Here is a 15,216-nt window from a genome sequence, read left to right on the forward strand (position 1 = left end):
GCGCTCCCGTGAGCCTCACAGACCCGCGTGGCTTCAGATTGGGACGTTTGGACCGTGGCCTGTGCGGAGGTAGCATCTGGGAGGAGTCCAGAGCTTCGCCCCGCCCCCTCCGGGTTGACCCACAGCTGCGTAAGTAGGAAGAGGTTCAAGTGCGCTCAATTAAAACTTTTCACTTTTATTGGCTGGGTGGGAAGGAAGGGTGCTGAACTTCAGGGGAAGGCTCAAGTAAATTGTAGAAACCCGGAAACCCGAGGCTTCTGGTCTTCCTTCGCACCCTAAGAACAAGGAAGATTGCATGTAGTAACACTAATAAGTAGACAAGAAATCATATTATGCAGGCAGTTGGAAGATGGGGAGTTCCAAAGTGGTTGGTTCCCTATCCCGGTCACTGACCCGCCCTATCTCGTTCCCACTTTGATGAGAAAGGGAAGGCTGGGATCTTACTTGGTTTCCGAGTAACAGATTTTTTTGTGGTTTTGTTTTATCCTAACTTGTATGCCTCAGTAAAGTGTATAATTTGAAGACGTCTACCTGTAACCAAGTGAAAGATGATTACTATTTCATAGTCCAGATTTTTTTAATCATTTGCACTAAAAGATGTTTGTTGTTTTCGTAACTGATGATATGACTGTGGACTGAAGATACTGAATGCTGCTGAATAGGATAGCGAGATAATCAGTTCTTTTTCTTGAAATCACAGACCATTGTCTTCCATCCATGTATTCTAATATGCCTTGCATAAAATGTGTTGTTTCTTGTATGAGTCAGTATATTAGTGAATCTGTGAATGAATGTCTTTCTCAAGGAGGCTACCATGCAAAGGTGGTTCAGCATGAGCAATGAAAAATAGCTGTCAACCTTGTTTAAAATTTCACATTCCTTGGGGTGACTGGGTGGCTTAGTTGGTTGAGCATCTGATTCTTGATTTTGGCAGGGGTCATGATTCCAGGGTAGTGAGATTAAGCCCTATGCAAGCCTGGCATCACACTTCTCCTCCCTGTCCTGGGTGTGGAGCCGGCTTGAGATTCTTTCTCTCCTTCTGCCCTTCTTCCCTGCTGTGCTCTCTCTAAAATTTAAATGAATAAAATAAAATTTCATGTTCCTTATCTATAAAATATTTATAGGTATCAGTAAGGATCTCTGTTTTTAAAACACCAGCTAAGTGTTTGCCATTTTCAGTAAGCCACTGGTTTGAAATAAATGCATGAAAATGTATTTCTTGTGATGATTTAACATTTTATGATTAAATTTAGTGTGCTAATAATGTTACTATGCACACCAAAGGCTTTGGATCTTTCACATTTCACCAGTTAGACCTTGGATGCCAGTCAGGTGCTCTTTTAAATATTATTGCAGGCTGGACGGACTGTTTTTTCCCAAATGGAAAAATTAACTTGATTAGGACCCAATAATAATATTTTACAGGATTTTGTTTTTGTTTTTGTTTTTTCATGTGTGGCAAGAGCTCAAATATTTTTATAAATTAAAAGGTAAGTAAAGAGAGAAGAGAAAAAGATTGTACTGGAAGGAAGAGATGGACCAGAATCTTCAAACTTCTTAACTCTGTACACATTCTGTAGCTTTCTTCATTGGCCTGATTTGAATAAGGAATGGAGTATTGATTCTGATGTAGGATAAAGGGATACAACTGAAAGCAAGATTATGTTGGGTAGTGTTTCACAAAGGTCTAAAATAATTTTTAAGCCTCTTTTTCAAGTGCGTAGAACCAACCTAAGTTGGTGAGTTGCCCTGGTGTGCAACACAAGTACATAATCAAGACAACTGAGATTTTTATTTGTTCCGAAAGTGGACTTTTCATTTAAGTACCTGTTCAACGGTGCTCAGTCTGCTACTCATCATTGTTATTATAACCAAATGGCTAAAACTTCCAGTCTGGTCATTTTTAAAGATATTTCCAGAGAGAAATAACTTTAAAAGACATTCAGGGAAAATACCTTTTTATTTATTTATTTATTTTTTGCCACTGTTCAGAATGAACTGCTTGTAAAAGAAACTGCCCTAGTTCATAAAGTTATTCATCTTCTGAACGTGAAACTAGCACATTGGACATTGATTACAACTTAAAAGAAAACAACAAATGAACATCAATCCTAATCAGGAGATACAGAACCTTCAACTGATCTCTAGTCATAAACCCACAGTTTATTCCTTACTGCAGGAGAATATTTTCAAATTAAGACACGGTGACTAAAACCACATCTCTCTACTAAAACAACATTCTCTCTAGAATTTGACTGCAATTTCTGTCTCTATTTTTCTTTTATGTGACACATCAGTTGAAAATAGATAAATAGGTGTCCCAATAAAGGTAGGCTATGGTAACAAAAACCATACAAACACCATATGCTCAAGGGTTTTTAAATCCTTTTATATCCGGGAGCCCAAAGTATTGTCTCTTAACTCAGGTAAAATATATTGAGTCATCTTCCTGGAAAGGAACATTCAAGTTATTACATTTTGCACCTATGAAGAGGCTTGTTGAATTTTTTCAGGGATGTTAATAAAATAAAATACTACACCAGTCTAGCTTAAAGACCACTGAAGGAGAGACTATAACTTATCATAGCTCTGGCTAAATTTAAAAGTATACATGATAAATGAGCATGATCCAGGTGTCCAGTAGAAAGAACATTTTCCTAATTGTCCAATTTTTAAAAATTACTGAGCAATAACAGCAATAATAAAAATGACAATAACAATATTATAATAGTTAACATTTATTGAGCACTTACTATTATCAGGCAACCTTCTTCTATTATTCTTCTCAACAACCACCTGAGGCAGATATTATCATTAACACCATTTTGTAAACGAGGAAACTGAGGACCCAATGGCCATGATCGTTACCAGTATCATCCTAAATCATATGATGGGAAAACTGCTGTAAAATAAACATGATAGCAAAGATTCAGCTTTACCTCTACTTTTTAGAAAGCCTTGGGCATAACTTTATTTACATACTGCATGATGTGATATACACTTAGTATGAAATATCCAAGATTCGTGCATTTTAATCACCGGCATTTCACAATTTTAGGCCACTTTGAAAGGTAATTGAACTGATTTGACACAGGATATGTATTAGAATGTGTCCCTTTAACCTTGATGAGTAGAAGCTGAAATCACATTGCAACCTAGAATTGCATGACAAGTAGAAAATTGATTTAAATACAATAGTTCCAAATAGTTTTTAAGTAGATCATTTAAAATAAAATGTTTCAGGAAGATTATTATAATTACTAATAGAAATCAGAGTTCTTGATTTTAATTTCTTTTCACAGGTGAATTAGTTGTTCTGTCTGGCTATTTACATAAGTAAATGAGTTATTAAATCTTAATAAATAATAAAACATTGCTTATTAAATAATTTCATTGACACATTACTATTTATTAAGGTAAATAATATATTTGTTTATTTAAGATTTACTTAAGTAAGTTGTACATGTGCCTTTCAAGAGTAAGCATTGATATATGGAACCAAAATTTAGAAACTAAGATTAAATTTCCTTCCACAGAGGAAGGGAATTGTATATAGCTCTGTTCAAGCTGGTGTTTTTTAAATGTGCTTGAAAATATGGACTTGAAAATGCTGGCCTTACTTTACTTTAGGCACCTTTAGTTGTTACTTATTAGGATGATAGCTCCACATGTTAGCTTAAAAGTTACTGGCACTCAGCCTGGGCCTGTATTTCTTCACTAGAATAACTTTCCTTAGGAAATTCCACATTGTGGGTGTTCATCTGATTTCACATGCATGAATGCTTCAATGCTTTCCTACTAGTTATCACTTAAATTCCTATTAGCCAGCATAACTCAAGCAGAAGAATTCAATGATGTCTTTAGAGATCACCTAAGTTATAGCTTAAGAAGACATTGTATTGTCACCCCCTTCCAAAAAAAGTGTGCATTTAAATTGTTAGAAATCAGCTCAATTTTGTTAACATGAAGGTGTAAGGAATAAAAGCCATGACATAATAACCACTTCACATCCTTGTAGAGCAGACATTTGGAAACCTAAAGTTTAGTTGTAGACAAAAAAAAAAAAAAAAAAAAAAAAAAAAAAGGATTGTAATAGCCCATGGCCTCCATAGTCAGCTCTCAGTATATTCCTAGGCTGAACATACCTAGTCTTCACTCTTGGGAGGTAGGGGTGTGTGTGTGTGTGTGTGTGTGTGTGTGTGTGTGTGCGTGTGTGTGTGTGTCTTGAGAGTCCATGGAATACTGCACAGGGAAGGAGAATAATAGAGGAAGGAACACATAGAAGGCATCTAAATCTCCCTATGTACTAGGGGCAAGGCTTAATTAAAGATTCTCAAAAGTTCAGATATCAGTTAATGTCCCCATCTTTTATATTAACTAATGTAGTTAACAGTGAAGGGAACATTATGTTAAACATGAGGGTCAATACCAGCCTAAGGGGCAAGATTTTATGTACATTAAAAATGACACTGGGGCGCCTGGATGGCTCAGTTGGTTGAGGGTCTGACTTCGGCTCAGGTTATGATCTCATGGCTCATGGGTTTGAGCCCTGCATTGGGCTGTGTGCTGAGAGCTCAGAGCCTGGAGCCTGCTTCAGATTCTGTGTTTCCCTCGCTTTCTGCCCCTCGCCCACTTACGCTCTGCCTCTCAAAAATGAATAAATGTTAAAAAAAAATTTTAAATAATAAAAAGTAACACTATTAATGAATTTAAACATTTCAACCTATGTACAGAATCCCTTCAGACATTGCCCATACATTCATTGACAAATTCCTTATAGAAAAGTACAGATAATCGGAAGTTCACTGAAGCTTTATCTTCTCACACGGTTGCCATTTCCCCTCTTTTTCTCCCAGAGATTCTGTCTTCCATGGGTCTTGTTACATTGTTGTTACAGAATTTGTTCAACTACTACCCACACTAACCTGGTCATCTGTTCTTTTTCTTATCTTCCAATGGCAGCTGACTACCTCTGTCTTCCACTCATTTTTTCATCTCAATTATTGAGATTCTCAGTTTCCTTTTATGCTTTCAGATCTTTCTTATCCACAATATGCTCTCAGAAATAGTGGGATGGAATTGGGGGTGGGGTGGAGAGAGCTATAGTTTGAAAACTCTCCCTCTGTCCTCACTGTTGAGACATCCTTCTTCCCATCTTTTCCCTAGGATTGAGTTTTGACTAAAATAAGGTTGGTCCTGAGGTCATTGATCTGGTCATCAGATCATCATACTTACCAATTAATATATCAAACAGTTGTAAGGAGATTGGTCATAAATGAGCAAGCACAGAGGGATTTTCTTTTTTTTTCTTTCACCATAACTAAACTTAAAAAAATTATGATAATGACAGCAAACAACTTCTGTATATCCTATGCAGTTTGTGAAATTTCAAGCTGTCCTGGCCTGCCATTTTCTTAATACAAACTTTTTATTGATGTATAACATAGTAAAGTACACAAATTATAAATACACAGTTTTATATAGATCAATAGATTTATGGATGGGTAGATAGATAATAAATGGTGATATCAGTAGGTCCAGGAACTCCCTCCTGGCCCATTTCACTTACTACCCACCCTCTCAAGAGTAACCACTTTTCTGACTTCTAACACCACAAATTAGTTTTGACCCTTTTAAAACTAAACTGCATAGTGTACATTCTTTTGTATCCCTCAACATTTTACTTGTGAGATTCTTTCATGTGGTTGTTTGTATTTCGTGGTACATTTATTCCACTGCCATATAACAATTTTTCATTGTATAAATATTCTACCATTTATGTACCTTTTCTAATGTTGATTGACATTGGAATATTTTTAATGTTTTATTGTTATGGATAGTGCTACTGAGAACATTATTGTCCATGTGTATTTTTTATCATTAAGTATGCATTTCTGCTGGGCTTATAGGAGAAAAAAAAAATTACCCAGACATAGGGGATAGGAGAAACCAGGGTGTTTCCAGTTTCCCAAAGTGGTTATACCAATTTGGATTCATATAAACTGCAGGTAATAGTTCCAGTTACACAGTATACTTTTCAACACTTGGTATTGTCTATCTTTTTTATTTTAGTCATTCTGGTGGATTTGTGGTTGCATCTAATCTGGAATTTCAATTTACATTCTTTGATGAATTAATGAAGTTGGAAACTTTTTAATAAGTTTATTAGCCATTTGGAAATCTTTGTGACACATCTACTAAAATTTTTATTCTCTATCAGATTTTCTGCCTTTTCCTTATTGATTTATATAAGTCCTTTATATATTCTGAATTAGTCCATGTCAAATATTATGTATTGCCAGTATTTTCTCTTATTCCACAAACTGCCTTTTCATTTTCTTCTTGGAATATTTTAATGAAGTAATGTTATTACTTGTAACCTACTTCAATTAATATTTGTGTCCTGCCTAAGATATTTTTGCTTACTCCAAAGTCATGAAAATATTTTGTTTTTTTCTAAGAACTTGACTTTTGTGTTTAGTTTTTCAATGTATTTGAAATAGTTTTTATGTATTATGTAACGTAGGAGTCAAATCTATTTTTTCCATTTAACTTAGCCAAATACCATTAATTTAAAAGACCATAATTTTCCTCATTTCATGGCAGGGTCACTCTCCTCATAAATTAACGGATCATTTATGTGTGGGTCTATTTCTGAGCTTTTTATTCTTTTCAAGTGGTCTAATTGTTTATGCTTGCATCAAAACCATCATGCTTTAATTATTGTAGCTTTGTAATAATTCTCAATTATTTGGCTGCTTAAATTCTCCAGTTTTGTTTTTCAAGTTTATCTTGGCTATTCTTGACCCTTTGTATTTCCATATAAAATGTCAAGTTTATTGTGGCTTGACTTACAGTTAAGAGATATTCAATTTTGGTAAAGGTTTCAGGTATATTTGGAAAAGAATGCACATTATGATGTTCTTTGATGTAGGATTCTACATGTATCAGTTGGGTCTGGTTAATTAATTGTGTTACTCAGAACGTCTGTGTCCTTAAAAGTTTTTTTCTTTTCATCTCATTGTCCTAGTTGATAGTTACATGCTGTGTCCTTGTGCATAGTTCAATTTTTTTTTTCAGGACCAGGGTTTCTGAAATTCAACCAGCTACTGAGAAAGTTGTTAAATATTTTTACTATGACTGGAGATACGTTCATTTGCCCTCTTATTTTCCGTGAATTTTTTGCTTTATGTATTTTAAAGCCACGTTATTGACTGAATACGGATTTAGAATTATACTATCTTTTCCTAGTCTAATCCCCTTTTTGTTTAAAATACCCTTCTATATCAGTTAAGCCACAGTCAGAAAACAGAAACTACATTAAATAGATTTACTACAAAGAATCGTTAACTGAATTAAAAAGTGACTAACTACTAAAATGAGTAGAAAGAGAACTCCAAGGATTATATACAGCCTAAAGCAAGCAGGCTACTCCTCTTAGAGCTGAGAGAAAGTAATCCAAAAGGAATGTAGAACCTTAGAGAAGGTTCTGCAAGGCTAAGGATTCAAACCTCTGAGCAGAGAATGTAGCTGCCCCTGGAACTCTGCCCACTGATAGTAACTAAAATAAGACTTCCTTGCCTGGAAACTGGAAGAAAACTGGGGATGTGATGAAGAAACTTGCCAAAGAGACCCCTTTTGTGAAGGCTACAACAGCAGAGGTAAATGCTGCCTGGACCCTTGCAAAATGCTGCCTAGATAGATCCACAAGCTACTGGTTGAAACAAAGCACTAGAAGGAAAAGTCCTCTCTTTTTTTTGCTGTTTTGCAGTGTTTCTCTGGTACCCTCTATTGGTGGCCAGCTGGAAAAAGAAGTGTGGTATGCAGAATTCAATTCCAGTAAAAGTGGATGAAGGATACTTTTGGAGTTGAGAGATAATAAATTAATAACTACCACACCCTCTTTATGTCTAGTAGTGCTCCTTACTATAAAGTCTACTTTGTCTGATATGAGTTAGAGCCATCCCATTGTCCTAGTTGATATTAACATGCTATGTCCTTGTGCATAGTTCTATTTTTAACCTTCCTATGTTTCTGTATTTCTAGTATAAGCCGAATATAGCTAGGGTTCATACTTTTTCCAGTGTGATAACTTTAGACTTTTAATTAGAATATTTAATACCTTTAAATCTGAAGTAACTGCTGATACTTATTAATTTATATCTACCATATTGTTACCTGGTTTTTATTTGACACTTTTTCTTTTATTTCTTGCATTTATTTTTGGATGAATCAAAAATATTTAGTTTTTTTCTTAATTAATTTGTTAGTTATACATTCTTTTACTATTCTTCAACATTTGTCCCCCAAATTAGAATATGAACCGTTGGCTTACTACAATCCAACACAAAGGATTTTTTCCAAATTCCTACTAATTTTAGAATATTAGAATTTTTAAATTCCATTTACTTTTTCTCTTTTGTGTCATCATTGCCATTCTTTTAATTCTACATATATTTTAAGCTTGGTTGAAACATGTCCGTTATTATTTTATATAGTCATTTGACAATCAAAATTCATTTTTATGTATATATGGTCATATATTTAATTCTATAATATTCCTCATTCCTTACTGAAAATCTTCCTTGTTTTTTCTTCATTCTCACTCTGCTCTTTCTGGGGTTCCACCTATATTTCTGTTAGACTTTTTCACTGTATTCCACATTTCTCTGAAGTTCCTCTCTGTGTTTTTTATTACTCCACTGTTCTGCTTAAATTTAGATATTTTCTACTATTCCCTGAATTTGCTAATCTTGTCTTCTACTGCATCTAAAAATCAGTTTGTGAAATCTATCTAATGAGTTAATCTCAGAATATGTATTTCTCAGTTGTAGAATTTTCATTTCATCCTTCTTTACACATTCTAATTCTCTGGTAAAATTCCTTGGGGCACCTGGGTGGCCCAGTGGGTTAAAGCATCTGACGTCGGCTCTGATCATGATCTTGTGGTTCATGAGTTTGGGCCCTGCATTGGGCTCTGGGCTGACAGCTCAGAGCCTGAGCTTGTCTCTCTCTCTCTCTCTCTCTCTCTCAAAAATAAAGGTTAAAAAAATTTTTTTTAATTTCTTATCTTGTCACCCTCTATTGTTTGTATATTCATAAAATTAGAGTTGTTTTAAATTCTTTAGCTAACTCCAATATCATGTTTATCTATGGGTGCATTTCTATTGTCAACTTTTGGCCTCTTGGTTGTTATCTTGGAGAGTCTGGAGAGCACACTTAATAATTTTTATTAAAGACTATATATTATATATAGAATATTATAGAGGATTCAGATGCATCTTCCTCTGTAATGAACTCATCCCTCTCTTCACTAGATAGATAACATGGAATTTCATCATAATTTCATCATGAACTGTTCCATGTTGAAGCTGGGTTGCAGCCCATACCTCCTTGCCTCCCCAGCACCCTAGTACACTGAAATAGCGGATATTTTATCCTGCTTTTCTGTTTTTGTCTCAACAACTGTTCTGATCTGTTGCAAACTACTTTCCTTCACCCATAGCAGAAGCTGACATGTAACATAGTTTGATGATATATTTTGGCAGATTCAGATTGAAAAAATTAGTAATTTAAAAAATATGGCTTTGTGTTAAGTTTGATACACATCAAAGCTTTTTTTTGTAAGCAATTCTTTGATTTCATGGTTCTCTTTTTCTAAGATTAATTAGGAAAATATTAGTGGATAATTAATATATAAGCAGTTTTCAAATATTTCTCAATTCCATAAACCTGTAAATCTTCATTAAGTGTAATTGAAACCTGATTGAACAAGTAAAAAAATGTATTTCTAAACTATGTTGATATCTCCTCTATCTTAATCCTAAAATTAATTTATCCCTCAGACAAATGCATTTCTGCAAAATAAATATCATTACTTATACTAGAAAAAGATTCAAAAGAAATCTTCGAAAAACAACACTAAAAACTATAGAAGGAAGAAATTAAATTATTATTTTTCATTATCTATACCTGTATTTTTCTTTATTTAGAGGGATAAGGGACAGTGTAGTGTGTATGGGGGGGGGTGGGGAGGTACACAGAGAGACCTCTTCCTTCCCTTTCCTCCCTTTTTATACTCCAGAGGAAGGTAGAGGAAAACTGACTATACTTCGAAATGAGGCTATGTGTTTCAAACCTGGAAATGGGTAAGAGGAGATCTGTGCTTTCAGCAACTTGAGCCTGAGGTAGAGGGGTATGGAGGGGGTGAAGGGAAGATGTGTGCTACTTACCAACTTGTACCTTTCACTGGGAAGAAAGACAGCAGCCAACAGTAGTCACAGGCTTATAAATGGGGTCTGCTGCCTTCAAAAGGGAGGCAGTGAAGTCAAATTAAATATAAAAAAATTATTTGTGCAACAACTTAAATATATACAAGATCCAAAGAGTTCTGTTTGGAAGTACCTGATAGCTACATCATCTTTAGTAAAATATCAAACTGAAAATCTTGAAAGAAATTAGGTAAACCCTACTTTTGACTGGAACATTGATGTGAAATGGATTGACATGCATAGATAGGTAAATAGATATCTTTCTCTTCCTCTTCTTCTTCCCTATCAGGTTCTATGGTGAGATACAACATTATGCCACTGATCTCAGACAAATCGTGTGAACAGTCTTATCCAGCAGCTTCTGAAGGGTTAAAGTGACCCTTCTAATAGGAAGGACAGTTTAGGAATTGTTAATTGAAATGCATTGTAAACATATTAGAAACTAGTATAAATGACAACAGTGACATTTTATTATATGTTGGGAGATTAAAGGATTTCTATATTCACTTTCTGCTATCTTCACCTCTACTCTAAAAGGTACAGAGATTCATAATGATCTTAGGTGAAGATAAACATTCAGTTCAGCCTCAGGGGGAAATAATTTAGGAGCAGTCTCATCTTCATGCCTCAGATTCTACTTGTGAGGTAAGAGTGGCAAATATTAACTATTCACTCATTACCTATGGTGTAGCCATTTTAGAGATCATATAGTATTTGGTTAGGCGTGTATGAGAACAATGGAAAGTAGATCAACTCTCTCTATTTGTGATTGGTATTCTCTTATTTTACTGACTGCTCTCTAGGACACAAATTCCTCATGGAGGAAATGTCATGAAATTCATTTTTTTGTAGAAATACTAATTGCCAACCTGTTGAAATTTAGGAAGAAAAATTGTGTGTGTGTGTGTTCATATAAACAGTTTCACAGTGTAAAGCAAAGTAATGATAATTAAACATTACTAGTGTGTTTTTCTGAAAATATTGTTATGTTTATATTTTGTGCATAATATAGCATACACACTATATTTAACACCATAATAGTTACCCTTTGTAGAGCGTTATTATGTGCTAGATAATACATTAGTCTCTAACACGTGTTGTTAATCCTCAATCACCCCTATGAGGAATGAATTCATTTTCATGTTTTATAGATGAAGAAACAAAGATCCATCAAATTAAACAGTTTCTTCAACAAGAAGCAGAGTTAGCATTTGAACCCCTATCTCTCTAAGTCCAAAAGGCATGCCCTGTCCTCTATGCTACTTTGATTCTTAAGCTTGGAACACCCTCCCAGAAAAGACAGATAACAGCTCTTATCTCTTGCTTTCAAGCTTCTATGAAGCAGAGTCCATTTTGTTCATCTTCGTGATCCCCAAGGAATTAGCCCAATAATTTCACCTATTAGGATCCCAACAAGTGTTTGTTTACTAAATGGATAAATGATACCAATAATCCATTCTTATAAACTTCATTTTGGGAAAGGTAAGACCTTAAATGTTTCTTTAGCATCAACAGCTAACGCAGCCTCTATCTTCCTGGCATTCTGCTTCATCAGTGCCGCTCAGGGACCAGTTGTACCTCAGGAAAATGAAGCATAAAAATACACTGGCCCAGGGCCAGCATGCTCACCAGACCACTGTCTCAGACTCCCCTGGAATAGACTGATCATGAGCATGCTTAGGGCACCTGTAAATAGCATTACCCAAAATAATTTTCTGAAAAAATTTGGTCTAGCATTTAACACTTCAAAAAAGTAGTTATCATAATAATGCCTGAACCCTGTTGAACATTTTATAAATTTATTTTATAGTTTGGCATGGTTTTCACCTATTTATTTATTTTATTAATACATTTAATATCAAGTGGTAGGAGGGTGGAGTGGGAGAGTCAGGAGGTAGTGCATATATAAGAACCATATTAATGCTTTGGACCTCTTGTATTTCTGCTCTAGCTCTCCTCCGCTTACTAAATATGCAGATACCTATGCATCACCCCAGACCTAGTGAGTCAAAATCTGTGGGGCCTGGAACCGAATAGGCCTCAGGGGATTCTGATGCATACTAACATAGGATCTCCCACTGAATCATAAACTCTTTGAGAGTAGAAATGATTTCTGGTTCAACATTGCATCCTGGTGCTGACACAGATCATGACAGACAGCAGTTGCTTAGTCAATCATGAATGAACAATTGAATGAATTAATGAATTCTTAAAAGGTAGATATTTTTAAGTCACCATGTCAATCTATTCTTATCTTGATGCAATGTGAGTTTTTGCTTCCAACTAATGAAGATACTGTTTTTAGCAAGTAAGTTTTTATTACACTTAAAGTAATGTGGATATGATGGAAATCTAGAACCACAGCCTTTAGACCAACTTCAGGTCTTAACTGTTACCATCAAATTGAGATGTGCCTTCTTTGCACTTATCTCCAAAATGACGGAATTTGAGTAGTTATGCCCTGTGCTTCCCTTCTATTGCTAAAGATTTAGTTTTTATATTTTTAAATGTTTTAAAATAAAGCAATGCCTATTACTTAAATGTTATTGTACACTTTTACTTAATCTGTGTTTCTTGAAAGCACAGGTTTTACTTTTTTTAAAAAAATGAGGATACATATTGTCAAGAAACAATAGAATATTTCTGAAAAATACATGTTTTTATCAAATACTTTAGTGGTGGTCAACCCTCCATCTAAGCATTCTAGTAATACTGTAAATTGGGAAGAGAAAATCACCATCTCTCAATCATCATAGTTAAGATTGGTCAGGCAAGAATCATCGGTGGATGCTAAACTGAGAGAGGGAAGTTTGATGAGGAGCAGAGTAATTGCATGGTCTCAAAGTGTCTCCCCAGTGACTACTTTTAAGTTGCAACCAGGAAATCTAACATGTTGACCATTCTATAGTATTCTGACTGGTAATGCTTAACCTAATCCTAATCATGTAGAAATTTCAGACAAACTCAAATTGAGATAGATTCTATAAAATAACTGGCTGACTCTTCAAAAATGTCAATGCCATAGAAGACAAAAAAGGCCGAGGAACTGTTCCAGAGCAAAAGATACTGAAGAGACATGACCACTACATGCAATACGTTACCTTAGACCAAGTCTTATACTGGAGGGAAAAATATTAAAAGAATATTATCAAGATAGCTGACAAAATTTGAATCAGAGCTATAGTTTAGACAATAATATTGTATCAGTGTTAAAGTCAATAAATTTGATAAATATATTGTGTTATGTAAGATAATTATTGAGCTTAGGAAATGTGGACAGAATTAATAAGGGCTAATGAGGCATGATGTATATAAATTACTCACAAATGAGTCCAAAAGAATAACTAATATATATATGTGTGTGTATCTGTCTATTCATGTCAATACTACATTAAACACACACACACACACACACACACACACACACACACACAGACGGGAGAGAATTATAAATGTGGCCAAAATGTTTAAAACTGGTTGGCAAATATGGGTAAAGAGCAATTGAGAGTTCTCAATATTATTCTTATAACTTCTCCATAAATTTAAATTATTGCCAATAGAAAGTTGGGGTTTTTGTTTTGTTTTTCTTTTTTAACATAGAGTTCCCACTTCTGGATAGATTAAACTTTAAAATATGTTTGAGAACAATTAAGTAATTCAAAGGGTATATCAAAAAATATTAAGGGTGCCTGGGTGGCTCAGTCAGTTGAAAGTCCGACTCTTGGTTTGGGCTCAGGTTACGATCTCATGGTTCATGGATTTAAGCTCTGCGTCTCGCTCTGTGCTGACAGCATGGAGCCTGCTTGGAATTCTCTCTCTCTCTCTCTCTCTCTCTCTCTCTCTCTCTCCCTCTCCCTCTCCGTCTCTCTGCACCTCCCCTGCTCACTCACTCTCTCTCTCTCTCAAAATAAATAACATTAAAAAATATAAAATCTTCATGGTTACTGTTCATTAATTTTTTGACTCTACAAACAAACACTGAGCTATCCAATTTTTTATTTGGAAATGGCAATTGTGATAATCATTCACTTTGTGTATTATGGTGGGAGGCAGTGGAATAGGTAGAAAGAACTGTGAGAGCTGCAAGGTCTGGTTCATAAGCATTGATTTGTTGAGGGATCATGAGCAGGTCATGTCACCTGCCCAAGAACCCATTTCTTCATCACCAAAATAAGATTAGATATGAGTATGTTGAAAGTCTCTCCTCCTACAATTCTGAATTATAATTTAAGAAATAAAATGTGAAAATCTAAGAATTAAGAACTGTATCAACAGAATTAAAGAGGTGACCAAAGTTAAAGGAAGAAAAATTCCTTTACACATCTGTATAGTCTTGGTCTCTTAAGTAAATGGAACCTGGAGGACTTCAATAAAAGAACAGAGCAATGTTTGCCAAGAAACAGAACAAAATTTAAACTTTCTCTAAGGATATCCATGAATTTGACAAGCTGATTATATTTATGTTTCAAAGAGAAATGTAGCAAGTAGTGCCTGGCTGGCTCAGTCCAAAGAGCCTATGACTCTTGATCTGGGGTTGTGAGTTTGAGTTCCACATAGGATGTAGAGATTACTAAAAAAATAAATAAACGTTTTTTAAAAAAATGCAGCCAAAGATCTGTGAGGTGCGCTGAAACATTACTTCCCTACCTGCTATAGCAAATGAATTATTGTTTTGTACAATCATTAAACTAAAGACTAGTGAGGTACAGTCATGCCCCCATGGACTACACCTGTAAAGATAGCAAGTTGGACCAAAATCACTTTCCCAAAAAGGTCTTCATTTTCTAATGCTTTTGGTTCTATATGAGCCATACTTTATGACAATAAAGAATCAGGGAAATAAATCATTTGTTCCCTAACAATGATTAAACTAGATTAAACTAGCAGAGACCATGGTAGATGTGTCATAAATATTATTGACTTAAAGTAGCAAACAATAAAAATA

The 15,216-nt window shown here is 34.8% G+C and overlaps 1 protein-coding gene across 2 annotated transcripts in view; it reads left to right on the plus strand.

Annotated features, from left to right (window-relative positions):
* Nucleotides 1-39: 39 nt before the first annotated feature.
* SPATA16 (spermatogenesis associated 16) overlaps nucleotides 40-15,216 on the plus strand; it is a 224,994-nt gene continuing 209,817 nt past the window's right edge. Inside the window, exon 1 of one of the 2 annotated variants that reach the window (XM_029939862.1) lies at nucleotides 40-129. The gene's annotated coding sequence lies outside the window, so the exon portion shown is untranslated. Of the gene's footprint in view, nucleotides 130-7,499; nucleotides 7,662-15,216 lie in introns of those variants that run through there. The other variant, XM_029939861.1, reaches the window with a different exon arrangement.

This window comes from Suricata suricatta, chromosome 5, assembly GCF_006229205.1.
Source record: "Suricata suricatta isolate VVHF042 chromosome 5, meerkat_22Aug2017_6uvM2_HiC, whole genome shotgun sequence".
NCBI lineage: Eukaryota > Metazoa > Chordata > Mammalia > Carnivora > Herpestidae > Suricata > Suricata suricatta.